At 42.2% G+C, this 18,279-nt stretch overlaps 1 non-coding gene across 1 annotated transcript; it reads right to left on the reverse strand.

Moving 5' to 3' along the window:
• Nucleotides 1-841: 841 nt before the first annotated feature.
• Nucleotides 842-949, reverse strand: LOC147313626 (U6 spliceosomal RNA). The gene has a single exon (XR_015125228.1). It is a non-coding gene; the product is annotated as a U6 spliceosomal RNA (small nuclear RNA).
• Nucleotides 950-18,279: the final 17,330 nt, after the last annotated feature.

Here is an 18,279-nt window from a genome sequence, read left to right on the forward strand (position 1 = left end):
TCACCCGTGCCAAAGCGCTCCCAGGCGGAGGATAGTCCTCCCCCAACTGCTATCAGGGCAAGAGACGTTCACACCTGTGCGTCCAAACTGCAAATGAATCGCGCATGAGCGAAGCCGCTGCTCCCGCACTGACTGTAACGCAGTCAGTTCTTCTTTTACCGTTATGCTGTTTTGTGGATCACAAGGTTTTAGAACTACTTATAAACACACTCTCACACACAAAGTAACTCCACCAGAGTGCCTATTTCGGGTCACTTTTGCCGGTCCAGGCCCGGGTAAAGGAGCAGGGTTGGAATTGTGACATTAAAAAAACAATAATTGCCAAAAGAAATTTAATTTGTAGTTCTAAATAAACTCTAAATGCATTTAGGACGTTTTTTACTCACTTTATGTCTCTTCCACGATGTTATTTCTCTCGTCCAACAACGTTTATTCTATTCTGTACAGTTGTGTACTGTATTTATTCTTATTGTATTCTAATTTTTTGCCTCATAACTTTTGCACTGTCCACTTCCTGCTGTGACAAAACAAATTTCCCACGTGTGGGACTAATAAAGGTTATCTTAATCTTATCTTATCTTATCTTAGGTTACAATTAAATTAGCATGACCAATTATGCAAATTAGGCGATGACATCATTTGGCGACTTCTAGCGACTTTTAGGACAACCAATAGCGATTTTCCTTACTGAGGAGTTGGCAACACTGGTATCAGGGGCAGTCCAGAGTTCAGAATCTTGCCCAAGGATGCTTCAACATACAGACTAGAGGAGGTAGGGATCAAACTGCCAACCTTCTAATTAGTCGACAACCTGGTCTTCCTCTTGAGCCACAGCCACCCCTAAATTTGTAAACGTGTCACGATTTTACGTGTCATCCTTGCACATGGACCATGCTAATCTTCTCTGTACTATTTCCAGTTTAGTGTATGCACTTGGCAAAGCAAGCACATCCACTGCTTACTTAAAACCCACCTTGGCCCATCTTGGTGTTTTGACACTAGATGTGAGTGAGCAATGGCTCTAAAAAAGCAAGGACCACTGCACACTCACTCACAAGCTAGCAAATAATGAGTCTGATGGGGAACATAATTTGCAAAATTTCATGTAATCTCTTCAACTTTAAGTAACTGAACCCAAAAACTTTTATATACAGTCTATGAGGTGAGTGCATAGCCATTGGATAGGATACAGTAACCAATAACTGTAAGAGTCAGGGCTAGTGTTACGAATTATGGCTTCACACTCTGATTACACCCTGTTTAACAGAGGCACATAATCACATTACATTTTTCAGTAATGTAGTACTATATTACCTAGGATTACCTTACTTTGGTAATCAGATTACAATTACTAAACAAAGAAATATCTACTTTCATGAGGTCTTTGGCTAACTGCATTTTGGCCAAAGAGGAAAAAAAAGAAATCAAATGTCCTTTTTTAATGCATGATTGTGCAACAATTGCTTGAACACAGTTCATATGGTTCGCGACGCTGGAAGAGTGGTTACATTACTGTAAATTTATTGAATTAAAGCACAAGACTCACTGACAGCAAAGTGCAAACTCCATCCAGGCCAGAAACAACTATCCGCTGCTGTGAACATAACAGCGAATCTCTCCAAGAACGTTCAAAGGCAAGACGCTAAACCCAAGCCAGCAGCAAGAGACCCCCAGACACAGAGTGATGCTGAAGCTGACTGCGTGCCAACTACATACAAGGGCCAAAGCTTGTCAGCAGTTAACTAAAGCAGAGATGAGCTAGCTTGTAGCCTCACAGAGAGAATGTGCTCATCTTCTACAGTAAAACTGCTGCTGCCACAACATTTTTCTCTGTCCTGACTGGCTTTCATCAACTTTTCCATTGGCTTGGTGGTAAGAATTGAATACTGCGTCCTGTGGATGTCCTTCTTATTAAGATAAATATTTGTGCTGTTATTGCTAACTGTCAATTACATGACACTCTCAGACAATGTTGTACTATAACAAGCAGTGTAACAAATAACTTTCTACAACATTTCCAGAACATGTTTCGATGCATTTCTACAGAAGGAATAAATAAGCAAGTATCCCATTACTTTTTAAAAAGTAACACTGCTCTGGACTAGCTACAACATGTTACGCAGGAGTCATGAACTGCATGATGATGGTGCTGTCTGCAAGATCTTTTGGAAAATGCACATGATCACCTTTACATACACATCCAATAATGACCACTTATTCTTATTTTTATAGCAGTTATTGTTACATCCATTTATCAAACACTGATTCAATTCCAGCACCTTTCAGCGTCACGAAACTGGTGACACTTCCATTCAATTGTACTAAATTTCCACTGCATTATACGTCACCCTATGCATCTCTTAACGTCCCACCTGGGGCGTATAAACCTATTGTGCTGGAAATTCTAAATCCTATTCTCAACGAGATATCCTCTTTGATTTCAGGTGAGATATATACAGGTGCTTCTCTTTCTCACGCTGTTCTGTAATGCAATCGCTCCCAGCTGAAACTCACTCAGCCTTTCTGTAAGCCCAAAGAGACTGAGCCCGCTCCCCAAACAAGCCATTTGCCTAAGCTGCCTGTCAGTCGGATGCATTTGTTTGCACTGAGAATTTAACTCCACAGGCAAGGAGGATGCTAATTGTTTTGACTTGGAGGGGTTCCCTCAGGTGTGTTTGTTGGGAGAAGTGGGGGGGGCAAGGGACCTGTATGAATACACTAGCATTCCTTTAGTGTACATAGACCAAGGCAGGGAAACACTGGTGCACCTTTTACTCTTGAATGCCAAACAGCAGTTGTGGCTTCGTGGGGTTAGCATCCTGCAGAGTCTTTCTTGGCTCGCTCTAATGTCAGTAATTATACTACCAGCATGAACGTTGTGCCATTAACAAAACAGAGGTGGAGATAGGGAGGAAATGTCAGCAGTAATCTGAGTATGGGCCTACCTCACATACGACATAACAATATGAATCAGTGGGACCTGGGGAAAACTGCAAATTTACAAGTGTATTAAAGTAACAAGTGACTTGTGCATCAAAGTGGAGTTTTAGTGTACTAAATTTAACATCAACTTCCCCTATAGAGCTTCACTCTATAGGGGCTTTTCAATTAAAACACTGCTTTGACAAATGGTACACTCTTTACCCAGCTCTTCTGAAAAGGCCCCAAATTGCAGCAACCAGGAAACTTTAAAGCATAATATGAACAAGAGACAAAAAAGAAAGGAAAAAAAGCACAAAAAAGGCATCTGTGACATAACATCAAAAGGGCTATTTTCCTATATTTTAGAGGGGCTGAAACCACTGCCTGCTTTGGTCAGCAGCCATTGGAGTGGTCAGCGTGGAGAATTCAGTGTGCTCCATCATTCTGATGGCTGTGTCCAATCGTATTATGCCAGAGCAGCAGGTAGCCCGGGCTGCCGGGGTCGTAGCTCTGATGGCCTCACCCCATTGGTCCAGGGACTCCGGCCAAGGTTCACGGGTCAGGGCCTTGTCCGGACACAGGCTTGGCTCCTGGCCAATGGGTCGAGCCGGTCAGTTGCGGGGAGCAGGACTGGTCAGGCAAATGATTTATAGACGTGGTGGATGAACAAAATGCTAAGAGGCTGCGCTTGAATCGGGCCTCAGTTTTTCTTAAACTTTCTCTAAAGGCACAATATGTTCATGTTTTCACACCATAACTGCTTGACTCGAACCTCCTGACTCCAGCTGCCAGCTTTTCATCGTTTTTTTTTTAATACATTGAATTTCACAAATCAGATGCCATTAAGTTATTTTTCCTTTTGCTTTGCACGTTTCCCCTGAAACCTCCTGCTAATAAACAAAACCTGGGTTAGCTCACATCTTAGAAACGCGGTTTCTAAACTGATGCCCGATGATGAAGATGAGCTTGATCTGCCATCTTGTCGCAAACTGTTTATCGCTTGCCAACCTATTTAAGTGATTCCATCAAACCAGGACACTTTAGAAATAAGTTTAGAGTCTCGCAAGTTTTTTGGTCATGGAAGGCAGGCAAGCTCTGATTGCCCCGAGGGTTTTTTGTTCTTATTGGGGTATTGTTAACAGATGGACTTCATACCCACTCGTCCAAATCAAAGATGGCGTTTGTTTTTCATGTTGGATGAATCTAGGATTGCACAGGCAATCCAAACAAAGCCTTTTTAAATCATCTCACAAATCAAGAGGCCTTTGTGCTTTCCAGGGTTTGCTGATGACTCATTTTAGCCTCAGACTACGTAAGAGCTTAATTGAGAAGGTTGTTAAGAAAAAAAAGATGTAAAAGTTAGAAATGATTAGCACAAGCAGCTACACTAGCTTCTTATATCACAGAAAGTAAACATTTGGCATTGGCACCATAAAACTTCAAGGGAAACAGCTGGCTGGCCTATTCTGCCAATAATATAAACCGTGGAATGAACAAACTACGTAACTCTATATGGGCCTTAAAGACAAACTATTGGGCGACATTTCCCACATTCAAAGAGTCATAAACCATCCCGTGACTGGAGGAATGGCCCAGCATGTGGTTTATTTTTGGGGGACACACTTAAAGGTCGGGCTGTAATCCACAGGAGTCCGTGAACATATTCTCTAGGCAGAATTACCAGCTGCCATTTGAACGTGGGTGGACAGTTTGTCTCCGCTGGCCTGAGGAGCGGAGGCCTTCGGCCCTGAAACCTTACTGCCCTTTCAGCTAATTGTTTGTGGGTTGCTTTTAAATTTATTGACAGTCTTGGTGATATACTGCTTCTATTGTGTCTTCGGCCTATTGTGAAGCGCATTAACTATGGCTCCTGCTTCCCTGCCCTTGTGCTCCGGGCTGACCAGGGGCCAGAGAGCAGTGTGATGCCCAGCGGGAGTGCCCTCTCTGTGGGCAGGAGAGAAGACCTTTACAGGTGCCTCAGTTCTTCTCTTAGCAACGGCCTGCTGCTCAAAATTTGTTGTTCTCCTGTGGGTGTCTTTCTAAAAGTGTCAGCTGTAGGACCCCTGACGGGAGATTTGTTGATATGATAACTCGATTACTCTCCAGAATGGATGACATGGTGGCAGCGAACTCCCAGGGAGGTGCTGACTCCTCTCCTTAACCTCTCCTCAGGGGACCAGCATTTTGAACAAACCAAGCATGTTGCTCCCAAAAGCTCTTGCTGATCCGCCGATGATTAGTCTTCCAGACGCAGTTCAGTAACCAAGCAAAGAATCATGATCCTTTTAATAATTTAAGTGTAGACGGTATAAGACTAGAAAACTTCAGACAAAAGAGAACTCACTAATTAAGAGCACTGAATGCGAAAGTTGCTTATTAAGTGGACTTATTCAAGCTGGTCCTCTCTCTTGCACCTTATTTTCCTAATTGGCCAGGTGCCATCTCCCAATTAAGTTGAAAATTGGTTGACGAATGCCCTAAATTGGCACCAGATATCAGCGTAGAGCTTAAGGAGGAGTTAAAGATAAACTTTTGGACTCTGTAAATTGGTAATTAATTTCAATCCTTCAAAGCATGGCTATTTTGGTTGGTAGGGAGGGATGTGGATGGAATCCCAGGTACTCAGACTGGGATTATCCATTAAGACTCTAAGGACGCACTAATGTGCTATCAACACCGCTCCACTTCCAGAATAATCTCAGCTCTCCGGTGTCAGGCCCGGGTGTATTATAAAGTTCTTTTTTTTCACCTATCGGTTAAGTTGAAGACTGAAGGTGGATTTAAATCAAAAGAGCTGTTCTCCCTCGATGAGGCTGGTAAGAGCTCATCGCGGGAGGGAGCTCTCTGGCATATCTGCCCAGGTGTTACTGGGTCAATCAGTAACCACTAGAGAGTTAATTACAGATAAAGTGTATGATAATGGTAAGACTTCACTCCACTCGCACATTCCAACACACCCAACTTGTGCACAAAGTGTTTGCTGACAGGTTGGCAGACATTAAAACACTATATTCCACCTTATTCTTTGTTTATCGCCAGAAATTACAGAAGAAAGCCACACACAGTTTTGTCTTTATGTTTATCTCACAACAGGCACGGCTAACAACACGACTGAACACACAGACACACACACTTACCTCCTCCAGGCAGCGGTTCAGACAGGATGTAGCACATGTGTATCATATTAGACAAGCCTTCCCAAACAGCAGGCTCTTAGCTGATATTAGATCTACATCTGGCCCTCTCTCTGACTCTCTATGCCTAGCCTCCGGTTCTCTCACACTGATATTTCACACATCCCAGCTCCAGTCACAGGTGGGAATGCTTTTGCAGAGACCGCCAACGATAGAGCCATGTTTCAGGTTTGACCTAGTGCAGAGGTTAACTTATCCATATTAGAGAGGAGCTAGAGCTCCAGCTCTGAGTGACTGATACCTGCGCCTATGGGAAAAATCACAGATACATACAATGCAGTTAAACTAAGATGATGTTGGGTTACTTTGTGTAAATATGAGAATCTCAGATGCCAAAGTGATATTTCACAGGTGAGACTGAAATACCAGACATTGGTTGAACAACAGACTGTATCGTTGAGTATCCAAAGGAAAAAACAAAGAACCGAGCAACTGATTTACTAATTCCCATCTAGGCAATAAAACATCTATAAACATGTTGCCTCCTCTAAAGAGGAGCCTGGAAATCAGCATCTGGGTGATGCACTCAGTCCTCCACTAATTAAAAACTTCTGCTTGTGGAGATAGTGGCTGGCTCACGGAGACAAAAAAGACACGGTATTGATTTCTTTTCTTATTTTTTTTTGACTGTGACCCAGGCTCTGAACAGAGCTGAACATCAGACAATGGCTGGATATTTATGTGTTGTTGTTCTTATCGGGGGTCACACATGTAGGGGAGGTGGGAAAGAGTGCTTTGACGAAGCCGATCAAGATGTGAAATTCAACAAAACAAAAATAGAGATTGATTCATGCAGCTTGTTCCATCAAGTTAAATCTGCAAAATGTCTTTTAACTTCAGAAGATAAACTCCGGATACAGACAAATTCATTTGTTCCTTTAGGGAGTGGGCTCAAAATCCTTAGAGTAGCCGAAGCTGGACAATCACAGTTCAAAAGCGAAAACGGCAAAGAGGAACAATGTGGAAACGTATATATAATCTCTGCATTTAGGCTGAGCTTCCACACAGACTGGAGCCCTCAAAAACCTGCTGCTCGGCCTCTCAGCTGAGATCTGATGCATTCGGCGGATCACAATTTCTTTTCACACAAGGATGAAAAGGACTCTCGGCACCCTCCTACCTCTCACGAAAGCATTTGCTGTCATTTTCACACAAACACACACCACACTTCAAACTGTCGTGTTGTGAGTGACGCAAAGACGAGTGTCATCCTGAAACATGATATGACCGGAATATTGTTTCCTTTAATATATACATGAAAAGAGCTGCGTTAACCTTACATCTGAAATCCACAGATCACACAAGGTCAAAACAAAGCTACTAACGACACATACGACCATCTAATTACTGGGTCTCCAAAGCGATTAAAGTTAAGACCCATTATGACATGGGAATTACGAAATATCTGCAGCTGCAACAGAACGGCAACATCTGTGACTCATTTAAAAGAATTTATGCTATTGACAGATTTACATGCTGACAAAGAGGCAAACGTAGAGCATACGCAAGCATGAATACATATGCAGTTTATGCAAAAGTTTGTGCGCTGCCTCCCATAATTTTCATACTTTGCTAAATCTTGGAAGGAAAAGACGTAAATTCAATTTCTGCTGTCAGCAGACTTTAGTGAGAGAAGGGTATTCCTTAACATTTTTTTAAAAGTTTAAAAATTAACTTTAACATGTGCAAAAGTTTCTGCAGTTGCAAAGCTGCCGATTCGTATTAGCTCATTCCGCCCTAATAGTCTTGTTACTTACCTACATAATCATCAGGGATGATTAATTTTCTGACTCTTGAAGAGGAACACTCAAAACCACGGACTCCTCCAGGCAACTGAGAACCTGAAAAAGATGCTAAGTGATGCCTGCAGAGGGAAAAGACTATAAAAGTATATAAAAAAAAGACATTACAGCATTTCTTGCTTGTAATTTTCTACTGCCTGAAATACGAAATGGCAGTTAAGGGAAAAGTAAGTCAAGAAAAGATCTGCAGACCGGAATATTTTCAGGTAAAATTGCACATCTGTCAGACAGAAAGGCAATAAAAATCCAATATACCTATTCTTATGACAAAATGGGAAACAAAATCCTAAAATGAATGCCAGTTATGTTTATTACACTTATAGGGAAATTATTGCAGTAAAATGCAATTAGAAGATAATGAAAGTATCACCTGCTAACTGTTTTTACCTAAATGAAAATTTGATGCATTAGTAGTTAAAACATAGCCTACAGACTGCACGGGCCGCCCTCATCTGGCTCTCTGTGTCCTTGCCATCTCTGTCTCTCTAATTCTGAGAGGTCTGGCAGCTGAGACTTTCCTTCAGCGCACTTTCCAATTTTTCTAGAACCAAATTTTCTTTCCACACTCAGATCAACCAACGCCTCCAGCTAGCTTTATATTGCCATTAACTTAACAATCCACTCAACAAAGAAAGAAAGAGCAGATGTTCTTTAAAAAAAAAGATGTTCTTTAAAAAGTCTTTCAATAACTCTCACCGATGACTTTCTGGTCACAAGCTTACAATTTTTCTTATAACAGGATCGACATTAGAAAGTCTCTTTTTTAAATTGTTGTTTTTGTTTAAATTACCCTCTGGCCTTTTCTAATATGCACGCAGCACATGTTACGACATCAGTCATAATTCATTCAGAAAGCACAATTTGAATAATAAAGCTGTTGTTCTGAATAGGTGACAAATTCACACTATTTACTGAGTTTTCTAGACACAAACAGTCTAGCAGTAAATGTCATGCATGACTTTATCACCTTTCTTCGTGCAGCAGGGAGTGAGTATTTCAGCAAGAACTACACCAGCGTCAGCACCGATGAGTATACGAGACCTGTTTAACCTGATGTCATCAGCAGGCGCAAGAGACCGGCGAAGTTTTCCTTTTCAGAAACTGCTCAGCTGCTCAACCTGAATACACAGAGGTGTTTATGAAGGTATTCTGTTTCCCACAGCAGTGACAACATGAAACTGAACATTTTATACCCATGTCACTCCACATTGTCATGATTTCTGTGCCAGTACATTTAACTGGGAAGTGATGTTCTGGATAAATTGACATTACTTAAAGACAAGGTGATGTGCTCTGATATCAGAGAGTAACTACATCCCAGCTTCCAGCGGGATGCTTTTCTACTTTACTTAAGAACTCAAATCACAATGTCTCATTGACCGATTCATGCACTGATAGTGCTTTCTATCTAACATCCACTGCAATGAACGCATCGGAAGCAACTCGGGTTTCAGCATCTTGCTCAAGGATACTTGAGCAGACTGGAGCAGTCACCTAACTTCTAATTAGCACATGACCCGCTACCTCCCACAGAATTTACACTAAATATTTAAAATATTTGTTTGCTCTCAATTTTGATAGCCCTATTAAAGATTAATATCAGTTTGTACATGCTTCAGATAGCTTTTCTTCAAATTCTTTAATTCTCACTTGCTTTTGCAACTTTGTACTTTTGTGTTCTCGCAGCAACAACTCCACCTCATTGTTTGTCCGTTTTAAAAATTCTGTGCTTTTCCTCGACATTTTGCTGCAATATTTCCAAGATCCGGAAAGTAAATAAACGGCAGATGGAAATGACGCAGGTTGAATCGTCTTACGTTTCATGCATGTGCGTTTTCAGTCGTTTCTGTGCGGATGAACAACTGTTCAGAAACAACTGAAAACGCTATGTGTGGACGCGGAGCGTTTTTAGTCGAAAATGTTTTCAAATTTATCCGGATTGGTGTAGATGTAGCCGCAGTGACTGTCGCAGAGACAGCCATTCACACTCATAATCACACCTACATTGAATTCATTGTTAACCTAATATCATGCATGTCTTTGGACTTTGGGAGGAAGCCGGAGGACCCAAAGAGAACCCATGCAGACGTGGTGAACATGCAAAACTCCAGACACAAAAGATAACCCTGGCTAATATTCTTAAGCATTACACCTACCATACCAACCTCAAAATATTTTTTAATAACAAATATGAAGTTAAAGCTTACCAAGCAGATACTTTATCTGCTTGGAAAATATTGAAATTAAGTGAATGTCTGTATTTTAAAAAAATAAAATAAAATCATGTGATATTATAGTATATAGTACATAGTAAATATTAACTGATAATTTATGGCAAAGGGGTGGGGGGATTAAATAAGTGTTTACTTCTTCTTCCCTTTCAACATGTAAATTAATCAGAACGGCAGCTATATTGAAATGTATTGATTTTTGTAGAGTATTTTTTCTCTCTCTTATTTTCTTTTCTAAATGTACCTGTATATTGTTTACATGTTTGAAATAAATTACCAATCAAAGATGTTAGGTCCAAGTGCTGACAAATAGTACACTGTGTGCCACATCCTTTGAAATATGCCAAACACATCCACAGTTGCTATGAGTTGATAGAAGACATCCCCTTTAAACTTGCCACATAGCTGGCAGAGTCATGATCTAATTTTTTAAAAATAATTAGGAAGTCGTTTTACTTTTAGCAAATTATTTCACTATAATAAAGAAAGTCTATAACATTAATTTGCATTCACTTTTACAAATGTTTAAAATTATATCATCATGAGTTTATTGCAGATTACAGGTTGTACGCCAAGAAATGTTTTATTTCCGCATTTTTTGATTAGGTGTTAATAAAGATGATCCCATAATCTGTTTAGTTTATTAGTTTAGTGAAGCACGTAAACCCAGGTGATGGTGTAGCTTGGGGAGTCAATGAGCAGCAGTGTATGAAAGGCTGCCAGTTAACATGCGAGGCTGTTGCACATGAAACTGGTTATCTTTTTTTTTTTTTTTTTTTTTTTATTGTTTATTTTATTTTCACTTACTGAATACGGGACAGACTTGACTGGGAGAAAGAAAGAGGGAAAGAGAAACAGCTGAGAAGAGGGACGGGGGAGAAGGGCAAAAGACAAAAACCAACAGAACGGGCAGAGAAAAAAAAATGCATATATCAATCACCTGGATCACCTGCTGAGAAAGAAAAAAGAAAGCAAGCAGAAGAGAACAAGAGTAATAGAATAAACAACATCACAATGATATATGGGAATATGACAGTAAATACTAAATGTTAAACATTATTGTGCAGCACATAAGATCAACAGAACACAGTGTGCTTTGAGGTAGGAGCCAAAAAGGGTGTAGTTTGTGTGTGTGAGCACCCGTGTGTACACCTGTGAGCATGGACGCGCTTGTTTTTTGTTTTTTTAAAAGGTTCCTTCATGTAATAATCTGCTAGAGGGTGTGGGGGGGCCACAGCCCCGTCCTCCAGGGCGTGAAGCAGGTGTGGAGGAGATCAAAACTCCAGACATCCAGAGGCCCCCAGAACACAAGAGACCAAGGAAGACCAACAGAGGGGCAGCTGCGCCACTGTCCCGGAAAGAGCTGAGGAGAGTCCCAGATGAGGGTTCACTCAGCAGCCGCGGAGCAGAAGCCAGGGGGTGTTGCAGTGACGCACCCGTGACGCGAAACTGGTTATCAACTCGATAAGCGGACTCAGGGATTCCCCTGCGCGTTCATGTGACAGGGGTGGTGCTGGCACCATCTGACCAATCGAAAAGTGGCATTTTCACAACTCATATGACTCTTCATCCACAAAAGCAGGAGCTGTTTAAACATTCAAGCTTACTGTCCCACAGCCTGATAAAGGAGACGTGAAAATCACATCAGTTTGTTGCCGATCACAGTGAAATCGATATGATTGATCGAACTGGTATTTTTGGTGTGTGTTCTGCTTCTTAGTAGCTCCAATAACACCAGAGTAAAAGAGCGTTAGCAGCAGATTAAAATCACATGTAACAAGATTTTACACATTTTCAAAATGACCAAATTAATACCCACACATACCCGTGACAAGGCGGCGCACAGTTTGCGCTTCATTCAATGGTTTTAGTGAAATACGGCTTAACAAGCTGTACACAGAAAATGAATCGGCCCAGCAGAGAATCAATAATACACTTAACCCATGCTGCAAATAAAAGAATCAGTGGAAACGTGTTCGCTTCCAGCTGATTTGAAGCTGGAGCTCCTGACAGTTTTCGCTTTTATTCTCTCAGCTGCACACTCGCTTATGTTTGAGGGTTTGTGACTAAAGATTAAATATAAAACTGAATTCAATCTTAGTCTACGTACAAACTTAATATGAGTTTGGTGTAGATGTGCTGTTGAGCTCAGACATAGTTAAAGAACAATAAAATGATTGTAAAACTTTTTGCTGCCAACAGAAAACAAAGAATAATAAAAAAAAAAGAAAATCAAAGATTAAAGCTTAATCTAAAAATATGTATTCATTATAATTTCTTATTGATGCTCATTAGGGAAACAAAGACATCACAAGCTATTAAAAAAAAACAACAACAACTTTAGACTCTCCTACTGTTTGCCCACAAAGCTCAGAGGGATCTTCCACCTATGATGATGCTATTTTCTGGATATTTGATTGGTCAGTAGGCAGTGATTTCATACTTAATGATCTCTAATCTGGATGTTAACCTACTCTGGAGCAGGTTAGATTCACAGCATAAGTTACCATGGTGAGTTACCCTGTTAAGAAGTGACCCACCTTCGTAGTACAGAAACCCCAGGGTTAACCCTGAAGTTACCCAGATAAGCCAAAATCCTGTTCCATAGCACAGGCCTCTGGTTGGTCTGGACCTCATCTCCACCTCAAGCCTCCTATTTTAATCCAGCAGCTACGGGCATTCCTAATAATGGAATATACGTTGTGATCTCCAAAGAGGCGCCAAAGAACATGGCTGGGGAGATGCATGTCTGGGGTAGTTTCCTAACCCATGGAGATCACACTTGTAAGACTCCATGAATTTGTGATTTTCATATTTATTGCAAAGCACCACAGGCAACATGCAAGGCCTGCCTATCTGCATACATCTGAATGGATTTCAAAACCGAAACATATTCAAATACTGCACAGCTTTATCTGTTAGATCCACTAGTTCAGGTTTATCTAGGCAAATAAATTTTCCATGTCTCTGTGTGAACGTGCAGCCCTCAGACGGATCGAGCTGGATCCAGTCTGCGTTGAAGCCAGTTGTCTCTCGGGCCTACACAGCACTGTGCGGTTTCTTGACAATCAATGTAATGTGTAATGCAGCAACAATCCTCGTTGCATGCACAGCCAATTGTAAACTGAACCATCTTCCTGCCTCGCCATGTCCCCATTATGATCCCGGTTATTAATGCGGCCAGAATGAGCCAATTCAAAGCTGCATAAAAGAATTTAGCTATTCATATCATTTATCAAAGACATTTCAGAAGTGGGCTGGCTCTTATTTAATGTTCACATGGTAAAAACAGCAATGGAACAGAACTACCTAATCACACACAGACAATAACACATTTTGCCCGGCTGCTGCTTTAAAGGAACCCCAAAAAAGCCCCGAATCCAACCCACCAAACACAAAGGGCACGCTGAACACTGCCAAATCAAAGGCGAATGTTTCTATTCACTATTTAGATGAAAACAAAACACAATCGTGTCTTCTTTACTTTAAACAAGTCAGACCAAAAAACTTTAGCGCAGACCAGATTCCTGTCTGAGCAGATGAAACAGCTTTCTTTAAACCCAGGGAATGCTTTCCTGTGGGCGCATCCCAAATGAGGGGGTCAGACAAGTTAAGGCTTGTCCTGAAACGGACACATGTTCTCCATTGTCAAGCCAACTTCTTTCCCAGCCAGGAGATCAATGCGACCTGTCAGAAGTCACCCACTCGCTGTCAAACCCCAGAGTGATGTTTTAGGGGAGCTGGGGTTAGGGGCGGGGGAGGACGGCAAATTATGTAGAGGAATCTCATAGGGCAGTCTGCATTTTTGCATTTTAATTTCAGAAGAGATGGGGGGTAATGGTTAAGAATAGAGGCTTCCAGTAGGCGTGTCGCTGCAGGTGAGACAAACTGGGGGCAGATAAGAGCTGGCAGATGTGGAAGATACTTTTATGTTGGCATCTGTTGTTTGTTACAGTCAACTTGCAGCTTAGTAAACAAAGAAAGAGCCTTCAGAAAGATTTTTCTGTTATGGAAACAAGGCCTCACATTTTTGCTTCTTTTATTTAGCATCAGGATAAAAGTATAAGTTTGTCAGCGCACCTCTGGTCCGTTAGAGGTCACCTGATTTAGAGGCCATATGTGCCGTGGACTGTATTTGACTGCAGTGAGGCTGACGGACAGCTGCCCCTCCTCCATCCCCCATCCCCAGCCACAACACCTGCTTTGTTTGTCGGCTCTGCTGACACGTGTCCATGTCTGTGGCCCCATGCGGTCTGCCTACAGTCAGAGCTGAGAAGCAACTCAACTCAACGCATTCAGGGCTTTAACTAATGGGGGGAGGGGGGGGATGGGTAGGGAGGCTGTTGTTGATGAGGAAAGGCTGAAATAAGAAACCCTGAGACATTTGAAGAGGTCAACTGGAGGAAGCATGCTCAGGTAAGGTCCGGGGCAAAGCGTTGGAGTAGGTGGTGTGGGGTGGGGCACATGAGATAAGCAAAACAGCTAATCATCTGTCAACTAAACAGCCGTCAACTAAACAGCCCTGTAACAGATGAGCAAAGCTGCAGGAGAATGAAGGCGGCCAAGGCAGAAAGGATTGATTGGCGGCTAGAGGGGGGCAGTGGGTGGGCAGCTGTCAGTCATCCAGCCCTGTGGAACCTGGGCCACACCTGTGCACCTTTGCACGGGGCTGAGTGATTGTTTTAATAGCAGGGGTTGGTGCGTGGCAGTGTGATGAGTAACCCAGGACGGGCATGTTGTTATTCTACAAATGAAAGGGGCCGGTGACACGCAGTGTAGATTACCTTAGTGATAGCAAAGCAGGTTAGCGAATCAAAGGCTAACCTTGTGACCTCATGCATTTAATGGCAAAAAGCTGACCTGTTCACCAGCTACTAACACACTAAGGAGGAAAACCTGTTTTACCCTGATTAACCCAGAGCCCTTTAATCTTTATTTAGAGTCTGCTGAATCGCAATAAAAACAGATTGTTTTGCAACGCTAACCGCCAGTGAATCGGCTTTTCCTACTTCAGCTCATACATTCACAACTTCTAAGATTTATAGTCCACAAAAATAGCTATGATGACACATGTAGTTGTCTTTAACAATCATACTCCGATGGTATTTTAAGCATTTTAACACGATCCATAGCTTTAGTCATTCATGTAACCTATTTCAAGTAACACGCCACGTGATTACTAAACACTGTGGTTATTTTGGATCTTCGCCATGTGGTGTTTCCACTCAGCAGGCTAACTCTCTCAAGCTAAACAAAGGAACTCATTCACTGACCGACCGCTGAGCACGGGTGAACAACTGTATGACAGGAGTAGGTGTGGGAACATGAACCATCCGTCCTGTCCACATCTGCAGCGCACTTCCACCCCCACAGATGAGGCAGCTGTTGTACGGTAAACTCTGCCGTGCAGCTCCCTCCTCGGTCTGTGCACTTTCCCCATTGTTAGGATGAAAAGTGCCGCAGCAGTGGTGGCCCCAGTCCTCAGGAGCAAAGCCTGGTTGGAGCTTATTATGGTTAGGCCTGCCCAAATAAACACATCGGGACCTCACAGCCACAGCTGTGGGCCTCTCCCTGGCTGACCTCCTCTCCTGAGAGTCTTCCACTCACAGAGAGAAAACAAGTAAGGAGGAACAAGGCAGCCAGCCTGAGCCAAAGCCTGCGGAGGTTAGGAGGGCCAAACGGTGCTTATTTTCAAAGTCAGGTCTTTCCCACGCCTGCAGTCCTCGTGTGTAGCCGGCGGCGTGCCTCCTCACCAGAAAGTGTTTGGCTAACTCATCTAGCACCATCCTCCCACCAGCGGAGGGTGGACGAGGTTCGGGTTCTCAATGCCGGACACAGATGGAGGTTTATTCAGCAGATTTCTGTGCAAAGACGGCTCGGTTTAAAAAAAAAAAAAAAAAAAAAAAAAAAAAGAGGGGTGAGAGGAATGCTGAATGTCTTTCTTCTTTTAACCTGCTGCTCCCAGAGTGGATGAGGGTGTGAATTTAGAGTTTGACAGCTGACTAAATTGGACTAATGGGCTGAGCACATGGGTTTTGTTCCTACAGCTGCACTTATGGGAATAATGCTGCACAAGCCGCTGCTCCGCTGCACGAAATGGGGGCATGTAACTTTTATGAAAGGTTTGCGTGAGCAAAAATATCCCAGAGCTAGAAACTTAGCCAAATTAGATGAAACCTTTGGCACCGCTTCAACACAGACTTTTCTCACTGGTTTTTCATTTGAAATCTGTTTAAAATCGTTAATAAACTTACATTGGTGTGCAAAAGTCTTCAACCACCTGTCATTCCTTTATATTTAGATTGCAAGCAAAAGCTAAATATTTATGAAATAAATTTTTAAAGTTGTCTGGAATTTGTTTTCGAGGCTTTCTGCTTCTTCAGTCCAGCGTTGTTTACATCAACATTGTCATATTTTTTCTTTTTTTGTGATGCCACCCACTGCTGACCTATGAATCATTTAAGTATGAAACAGGCAACTAACTCATTGGAAAAACACTTATTTAAATTGTATCTTTAGACACTTTACTGCTGCAAAAAGAATTTCTTCCCGTTTCATTTGTTGAATCTATGAAAAATGTCAGAAACTGTTTGACGGGTATAAAATGTTATTTTTGTAGCGAGAAAGTGATTCTTAAATAGCTATCAGCTGAAAACTTGACAAAACACTGCAGGGTGTGCCTAAAAAAATATGTCGAGGGTGGACTGGAGTGGAGAACAGAAAAATAACTTGCAGGCCTAAAAACTGTCTACAGCAGGTGAACAAAAATGAATAAATAAGTCAATAAAAAACAAAAAAACAGCATAGAGGACCTGAGAGATGCATCTGGCCCTTCAGTTGAGCCATCTACTGTTGCCTTATCTGAAATGGTCTCAGTGGAAAGGTGGCTGACAAGAAGCCATTCTTAACGAAATAAACCAGGGAGAAGATGTTGAGGTACATCAGCTTATAACTGGACTGAAAATCAGTGGCAACAGGTCTGAAGGAGTAAAATCTTTTGGCTCAAATCCCAGGAGGTCAGAGAGAGGTACCAGAGTGAGTGTCTACAGCGTTCTGTGGTGCAGTCAGTGGTTTGGGGGATCTTGTTAAAACTGATGGAAGTATAAGTGCAGAAAAGTACCGTCAAATTTTGATGCACCATGTACTAAGCACCTGATTGGCAGCAGCTTCATTTTTAAGCATGACAATAATGCCAAGCACACTGCAAATGCACCATACACCAAAACACACAACACACTATCAGTCATAGATTGGTCTCCCCAGAGCCCAGACGTCAATATTATTGAAGCAGTGTGGGATCATGTTGACAGACACTCGAGCAAAACGCAGCCAACATCCAAAGAAGAGCTTTGATTGTCCTTCAAGAAGCCTGGAGAACTATTCCTGAAGACTAAAAGAATAAATGTGGTCATACCAAATATTGAATCTTAAGCTTTTTAGAATTGTACAGACTCTGTTTTTGCCCTATGAACTGTATTCCCATGTGTTTTTGAAGTTTCCCGAAACTGCTTTAACCATCTCCCATTTTCCTAGCAAAATATAAAGATGCGAGGACTTCCTCAACACTTTCCCCCAGTACTGCGTAAAATCAAAACTGTAAAAACATATTTAAATCTGTATCCTCGATCAGGAATATATGTATATTAGTTTACTACCACCCACACAGCACAACACCCTCAACTGCCCACTGAATTCCTCCTACACACAAACTCGCACACACACCCCCTCCACCTCTTGTATCCTGCCACTCACACAAACGCCCACGCACACACACACGCACACACACACACACACACACACATCCATCCATCACCACTAATGAATGCTCAATCACCCACTGAGTAACTCCCACATGCACACACATACACCAACTCATTCTCACAACAAATACAACAGCAGCCCGCACCCTCCTGCAGACAGACGCTCACACACTCTTTACCCCCTGCTTTGCTCCGTTTGCTCTGTCAGCCTGATGCAGAGCTGAGTCGGCAATCAACCACTTGTTTTGTATGTGTGTGTGTGTGCATGCGCTGTGGTGAAGGAGGCAAGAGGACGGACTCTCCTGCGGCCTCTGGAGTGGACAGATGGGCAGAGAGTGCTCCTGGGCAGGTAGTCATCCCTAGAATGTGG

The sequence above is a fragment of the Aulonocara sp. 'chitande type north' Nkhata Bay genome, linkage group LG15 (genome assembly GCF_057382095.1).
Source record: "Aulonocara sp. 'chitande type north' Nkhata Bay isolate Kocher_YH1m ecotype deep benthic linkage group LG15, A_spYH_male_GT1.1, whole genome shotgun sequence".
Lineage (NCBI taxonomy): Eukaryota > Metazoa > Chordata > Actinopteri > Cichliformes > Cichlidae > Aulonocara > Aulonocara sp. 'chitande type north' Nkhata Bay.